Source organism: Stegodyphus dumicola, chromosome 3 (assembly GCF_044657685.1).
Source record: "Stegodyphus dumicola isolate Sdum_Otavi_A_Nest chromosome 3, ASM4465768v1".
Classification (NCBI taxonomy): domain Eukaryota; kingdom Metazoa; phylum Arthropoda; class Arachnida; order Araneae; family Eresidae; genus Stegodyphus; species Stegodyphus dumicola.
The window spans coordinates 27,429,396-27,437,978 of record NC_140770.1 but is presented as its reverse complement, the minus strand read 5'-3'; positions in this window follow the sequence as shown (position 1 = coordinate 27,437,978).

The following is an 8,583-nucleotide window of genomic DNA, read 5'->3' as shown; positions in this document are numbered from 1 at the left end:
TCAGATTAACAAACTTAACGATTTGAAAGCGTGCAGTAACGACACTGTTCGAAATGAAACATCTTTATGCTCCAGCACGCGATACTGTAGGCAGCCAAGAAATGTAACATATTTATTTTTCAATTCTGATTCCCAAACTCGGCTCTTTGAAAGCAATGCATTGTTGCGGCCGGAAATAAAATATTTGTATTTTCAAAGCGCCAACGTGTTGCCATTAACTAAAGCCTAAGATATTTTCACACTTAATCTGGAAGGTTACTGAGTAAAAAACTAAGCGACTTAAAAGCAATAAGCACAGATTTTAAGAATATATATTTTTTTACTTTTAATGTGATCCCGTTAAATAAACATTTATTAAAATCCAGAGTTATCTAATAAAAATATTTAATATTTCTATGAAATATTATTAATAATATTATTACTAGCTGGACTTAATGATATTATTAAATACTTTTTCTTTTTATTCCAAAGGGGCTTTGTCCCTGAAGGACTATTGTTTTCGTTTTGCGATTTTGAGTTGAATCACTATAAATGTCCGTTTCACTTTTTAAACTGTTGCCACCAAACGTTAGAGTCCTGCATTATATTTGAAGAAATTAAATAATGAATAAAACTGCATAAATGTATGTGTATTTCAGACATTGTGATAAAACAACGGTACATAGAGCCATCGAATTTTGAATGACGTAATCCTTCTACGAATATGAGCATGGGGAAGACCAAATTTGAAACTTGGAATTTGTTTTATTATCGATTTCATATTTTCTAAACCTTTAACGAATTTTTGAGTAACAAACTCAACGATTTAAAAACGAGCAATGGCAACACTCTACGGGAGGGGAAAACCTGTTTATTTCCAGCATGTCCAACTGTGTATCGGAAATTCTAAAGACAGGCTCATTTTAAAATTATTTTGCGACATTGATATTGAACTGAATTTTATGGTTTAATAGCAAAGAATGTGATATTTACTATATAAAGATAACCCACAAAACGTAAAATAAATAAATAAATAAGTAAATAAATAAAAAAAATAATTAAAAAAAAGCGCTCCTTTGGACGTAATTTAAAATCTGAAACCTTTCAGATTTTTTTTTTTTTTCAATGAAGGCACTGGAAATCTTTCTGAAATTTCCAGCAATTAGCAGATAAACCAAGTTGCGTATAAATATATAAAACTTCAGTTACAGAATATTTGGATTTGACTTTGCTCTATATTACGAACAATAACACCGTCACGAAATGTTCATATTTGTCACGTTTTAACGCACAGATAACTACAGACTTCACATAACGTTTTTGTCAGTATGTGAAATACAAATAAAATTTAAAAGTTAATTACGTACATAATGACTGTAATATGCATTTGCTATCGCAGTAATTGTGTAACCGATTCCTGCTAATGCTGGTGCTATTCGTTTTCTTGGCATACATTTAGGAATTTCTTTAATTTTGAAAAACGTTTTAGATTTTAAAAAGATAAATTTTGATGTACAGAGATCTTAAAAAATAATGTGATTATTTTCCTCACCTTGAAAATGCGTACCACCAAGAAACGGAAAAAATCAAGAAATTCATTTAAATAGCATATATATTTTTTCGTATTGCACCAGATGTGCTTTTGCCAAATACAAAATGTTCCTTTAATTTAAGAATTTCAGTTTAATCTCTCATACGCTCTTAAACTTTATAAGTTTCAATTTAATTGATATGCAGAATTAAACAAATAGTTGTAAGAAAGCAAGGTGTTGTTATTTTCTTTAAAACGACTTTGAATCTCTGTATGTTCCACGCAGAGTTGTTACAAAGCTTTGCTTTACTTTTCAGCTGGAGGTTTTTCCGCCACAGAAATGCTTATATTAGATTAAAGCATCCTAAAATGTTTTTCTTTCCTGTCAAAACACCTCCCTCCAAATATGATACATATAGTAAAATGCGGAAGAAAAGAAAAAAAAAAAAAAAGATTCTGAAGGCAGATATGTCAAAGATGTAAGGACTAAAAAGTCTTTTTGTTACTGAAAAGCAAGCTTGTTAGGTTTGTACTAGCATTGTCTTTTAAAGGAATATGATATTAGGAGGTACTGGTCAGTGAAACGTATCAGCAATCATGACTGCTTAATCAGAGAGAAAAGAAATAATCGACTGGATTGTTAAAAAAAAAAAAAAAAAATGAAATGTTTCAGATTTTAAATTACGTCCAAAGGGGCGTTTTTTTAACGTTTTGTGTGTTTGTTACCTTTATTTATTAAATATAATGTTCTTTGTACTTAAACCATAAAATTCAGTTCAATAGCAACGTCGCAAACTAATTTTGAAATAAGCATCTTTAGAATTTCCGATACACATTTCCGCGCGCTGGAGATAAAAAGGTTTATTTTTTCCCCCGTAGATTGTTGCCATTGTTCTCTTTCAAATCGTTGAGTTTGTTACTCTAAAATTAGTTAAAGTTTTACAAAATATGAAATCGATAATAAAACAAATTCCAAATTTCAAATTTGGTCTTCCATATGCCTATATTCGTAGGAGGATTACGTCATTCAATACCGTTGTTTTATCACAATGAGAGAAATATACATACATTTATGCAGATTTTTCATTATTTAATTTCTTCAAATATAATGCAGGACTCTAACATTTGGTGGCAACAGTTTGAAAAGTGAAACGGACATTTATAATGATTCAACGCAAAATCGCAAAACGAAAATAATAGTCCTTCAGGGACAAAGCCCCTTTGGACTAATAAGGAAACAATTTTTCTTTAAAACTGCAGAGAGAATGATACGGTCATTTATTTAATACCTGAAGAAATATAAAAGAGAGATAACTATTATTAATGAGAAATTAATGAAAACCAATTCAGGCATATATACGTCTGTGATGCAATTTATTTCAATCATATCCGCTGGCGGAACATGTGGGGTAGCTTATGTTAATGAACCAGTCGTAATGTGAGGTAGTTTATGTTAGTTAATTTATAATTTGTCAATAACTTCTCTTTTCCGTAGGCTTTACCAGTATGCAAATTAGACTGCAATGTATTTAAGTCGAGGGTTTAGAATGTTTTAGGTATAAAACTGTTGCCACTTTTTAAGTTTTAGACTCACGCTTTTTAAGTTTCATAACCCAGCTCTGCCAGTGAAAGTTCTGACTTTAGACATTTTGCTAGCTGGCGTTAGTAGGCGCCATTTAAGTTTTGAGAGATCTTTATATTTGAAAATTGGAAATAAAATATGTTCCTAATAGTATGTGAATTTGATCTCAGTATTTTCTCCGTTTTCTTTATTTTTGACTTGTCGTTATATGAAAAACAAACAACACTCATAAATCACTTCCAAAACTTTCTTTAGATTTTTTCAACCATATTTTAAGATTCTTTATTTCTTCTCTTTTAATGATAATAGATGGAACTCTTTTTATTATAGTCATTTAAATACACCCTAGATTACAACTAGTGTCATAACATTTTCCATTTTTGTCTGGATAAATGTTTTTCATAAAGAATTCTGCAGCGCGTTCTGTGTCCAGCGCTACGTCGTGGAAAAAGACGATGCACATTATATTTTTTCGCCTTTTTAAGATTCTAGACAGCATTAAGAATATTGTTTACAGTTGAGACTGACCAGTTTAATGATTTTGCAATTTTACTTTGAATTAGCGGATTTTCTTTTACCATTTAATGGCAATTTTGGAACATTGGACATTTGCAACATTTGGACGATTCTGTTTTTTCCTTGGATATGCATTTGGAACAACTTTTCCACTTGAAGCCAAACTTTGAAGTTTTCCCCCTTTCTTGTGTGTATATTTCTTTTCTTTCTTATTTCTCCCTTTCTTTGCTATATTGGTGTCCGCCGAAAACATCGAGGCTGAAAACGTCACGAAGAAAACAACGCAAGGCGAAAACGTCGTGGTACAAAACATCGCGGGAGAAAAGAAAGCAAAGAGAAAAACATCGCAGTTCTAAAAGATCGTGGTACAAAACATCGTCGTAGAAAATAAAGCGGCTCAAAAACTTTGCAGTTTAAAAACATCGCCGTCGAAAATATCGTGGTAAAGAATGAAGTACCTACAAATCATCGCATGACGATAACATCGCACACATGCGTTTTTTAGGTTTTAAAAACTGTAAATACATTTTAGCATAATGATTTGGGAGCACAAGAAGGAAGGAGGGATATTTTTGCTGTTATATTTCATATTTTGGAACGAACTAATAATTGTTTGCTGAAAAAGGTAAGAAGGGTGCTTAATCATTTAAAAATTGAAATTGAGTAGAAAATTAATGCAACTTATAGCTCTTAATAGAATTTTAAATTTACATATTTAATTAACAAAGGCCATTAATAAATTAATCTTTTTATAAAGTTTTACATATAATTTTTCATGAAAAATACAGCCTAAAAATGCTTAGAAAAAGGAAGATAAATAACTGCTTGACTTTACCTCTATTAAAATTGCTTAGTTAATTATCAAATTACTTTCTTTCATGTTTGTTAATTTGATATTGTTTTGACGAAAACTATATCTTTTTTATTTCCCTTTATTCTTAAAGCGTCATTAACATTTCTTGCTTTTCTAAATCTTTATGCGAAAATGCATTTACAACTTTTAAAACCTGGAAAAGGCATGTGTGCAGTGGTATCGTCATGCGACGATTTGTAGGTGCTTTATGTTTTAACACGATATCTTCAAAGACGATATTTTTAAACTGCGAAGTTTTTGAGCTGCTTTATTTTTGACCGCGATATTTTGTACCACTATGTTTTAGAACTGCGATGTTTTCTCTTCCTTCCACGATGTTTTCGTCTTGCGTTGTTTTCGTCGCGACGTTTTCATCTGCGATGTTTTCGGTAGTTACCACTATTTTATATTACCTATCATAGCTTTAGATATGGAAAAACCATAGCTTTCTAGGTGTTTTTAATAACTAGATACGAATAATTTTCTTTGGAAAGAGCAAAAACATAACCTTCTATTCACTGCTTTAAAAGCACCATTTTGCCTGGGGAAAAAACCTGGCAAGTCTCAGATAATAATTTATTCTTTCAAAACTATAGCTGCAGCTAAGAAAAATTTCCAAGCAGATGATATTTTTTTACAGCAACGCAAACTCACCTATAAAATGGGCGAACAGGATCTGGCAGGATCAGAATGAAGGACGTTGAAAAGGTTATTCCTGAAAACTACAAACCGTTGTTTGCTTTAAATACGGGGGCTTTAAGCTCAAAATAGGGATTGAATCGACACTAATCAGTTACATCCAGAATCAAAGAAATTAAAAAGTTTAAGTTTACTTGATAAACGAAAGAAAACTTTCAAAAATATTACTTAGGAATCATCTGGTTACTCTGGCTTAGCTCTTGTTGTATTTTATCATATTTTTCTTTCAGTTCTTCATATGTTACAATGAAACAATCATAACTGCTTCAATATTTGAAAACGATCTCTATTGTCTGTGAAGCTGAAATTGAATCTAGAACTTTAAAGTCAGTAAAAAGAAGACGTTCGCGATGTTCTTTTCGAGATTCGAACACCAGGTCTCCCGATAAAAGCCAACTACACTAGGAAGGCACCAGGCAAAACCTTACCTTTTGAATTGTATGAGATACTTTTTTGAAAAATGTAATGTTTTTGAAATGCATGTATCTCATACAATTCAAAAACGCTTATCCGCAGAACATTGAAATTTATATATAGAACTGATATAACATCTAGTTATGCACCTCCCTTTTTTATTGAAATTGGCAGTACCAAACATATATGTATATATGTATGTATACCTACTCACTCACCCAGCTCAAGAGTTCTTAGCCGAACGTTTTTTTTTTCCGCAGTCCTAGCCATATGCTTCCAGTTGCAGAAGCATTTTCAATGACGAATATATATTCATGTTTTGGCAATTTCAAATTTAAAAAAAATAATTTTGGACAAATAACGAAATCTAACTTTTAATGTCGTCTTTCGGTTTCTATACTTCGGAAATATATATTTCGGTTTTTATATATTCGTAAAATTTTATTTTCGTTATGAAAAAATAAAATTAAAAGAAGTTTGATTCCCGTACGCCAAAAATTGACTGGGATATTTAATTTCAAAATTTTCAAATTTTGATGTGATGCAATGAGGTAAATAAGTTTAAATAATGTGCAGCAAAAATGTGTATAATTCTATAAGCCCTACAAGGAAGTTATGTGTCGTCTAGATTAGTTATTTTGTATTATTATTTCGAGTATTTTGAAGAAATGTCTCATTAAAGTGTTTTCCTTTTCAAACTCCTTGTAGATGGAGAGGTAGACCATAATATTCGAATAATATCTGAGATTGAATTTGACAATTTTGTTTTATGTCATATTTTCAAAATTTTTTTAAAGTAATGAACCTTGAATTTTTGGTTTGTTAAATTTCGTGCGGAAATTAGTTGAATTTTTAGCAGTTTGCTAAATCTGTTATACATTACTTTTTTAAGAAAGCTTTTTTAAATAAATGATGTTCATCTTAAATTACTATAGTAATTTCATGTTAAATTTTCTATGGTATTTTTGTTAGTTTTCTATAGTATTTAGTGTTACAATGAAAATGGAAAAGTTTTAAATTTCCATTAGGATTCTGGAAACTTCAGTAGAAAACGATAAATGGTAAAAAACTCATAGGTAATTTTTACATTTACATACCAATTTCGGTTTGATTTTCTGATATGCCAAAATCATTTGGAATGATTCATAAGCGAATCACATTTTTTTTTCGCTTATATTTTTGCAAAATATTCTGCAGTTTACAGAAAGATCGTTTTGATATATATATTTTGACTTATAAAGGTTTAAAGAGTTTTTTTTTTTTTTCCCTCTATTTTATGTTTTGAGATGAGATGGCGCATCAGCAACCTATTCCCTTCAAACTGTCATGTCGTTTTCAACCTTTTTATTATTTATTTTTTTCTGTTTTACTAATTTCTGTTTTCTGCTTTCAAGATGCTTGTTCTTTTTCATTCCATTCTCCACGTAGATGATGCAAGATTACTCTTCGCTTTGAAATAAGATTTTATATTTTAATTTATTGTTTAATTTTTTTTGAATATTTTGAAATTGTTTTATCTTAGTGGCTAAATCAATAGCTTGATCAATTAGTTTTATATTATTCAATCAATTAGTTTGATTGTTCTGTAAATAAATGTTTTTCATTTATTTTGGAATTCCTTATCTTCTGATTTTTTAATGTATTTTCGAATTTTTATTTATTACGAAAAACATCTACCCAAACTGCATTTATTTTCAAAATTTATTAAAATATTTGAATATTTTTAAGCTTTAACACTAAATTTAAGGGTAAAAAAAGCTCCGAAAATTTCACCTTTAAGAGTCTTCTAAATGTATTTATTTTTAGTCCAAAGGGATTTGAATCCCGAAGGACTATTAGTTTCGTTTTGGCATTTTGCGTCGGACTCATAAATGTCGGTTCACTTTTCAAACTGTTGCCATAAAATGTTACAGTCCTGCATTATATTTGAAGAAATTAAATAATGAAAATCTGCGTAAATGTATGTATATTTCTCACATTGTCATAAAATAACGGTACATAGAGTCATCGAAATTTGAATAACGTAATCCTCCAACGAATATGAGCATGTGGAAGACCAAATTTGAAATTTGAAATTTGTTTTATGATCGATTTCCTATTTTTTAAAACTTTGACGAATTTTTGATTAACAAACTCAAGTATTTCAAAGCGAGCAATGGCAACGTTGTGCAGAAAAAACATTTTTATCTCCAGCGCGTGAGTCTCTGTATCGGAAATTCTAAAGATATGCTCGATTTAAAACTATTTTGCGATATTGCTGTTGCACTGGATCTTATGGTTTAAGTGCGAGGAACATGATATTTAATAAAGAAAGGTAACACACAAAATGTTAAAAAACGCCCCTTTGGACGTAATTTAAAATCTGAAACATTTCAGATTTTTTTTTCTTTTTTAATAGTGTACGGATATATTTATTTTTATATAACCAGTTAATCACTTTATGTTCAATAAATACCTTTACTGTCAATTTTTTCCGCTGCCGGAATGATAATTTTTAGTTCGCTGTATTCAAATGATGTAGAAAGATATAGCATTTAAAGGAAGGTTTTAGGTTGTTTAATCAGAGAGTGTTTCGCCTGCTTGAAGGCCACTTAACTAGTTGTTATTCTAAGATAGCGGGTTGTCTATGGTTCTTGCCAATAATTCTTGTCACGCCGGATTAGGTTTTAAATAACTTGCGCGTTATTTATTTCTGTGTAGCCTTTGGCTTATTTACGACTAAATTTGAATTTCTATCATTTTGAAGTCCGCCATTCCGTAAAAAAACGAATTGCCTTCTGTTGAATTATTTTGAGCTCTGAATCTAGATTTTATCTAGATTATGGATACTAGAATAGGTAAAAAACACAGTACCACATTTTACTTTAAATTTAGTTAAATAAAATATTCTGAAAAATAAAGGATATTTAATATCTACCGCGTGGTAACTGCAGATTATCTGCGATTTACTATTTGAAATGCTACAGTTTAATGATTGTAGCAGTTTCTCTAACGAGTGTCCATACATCA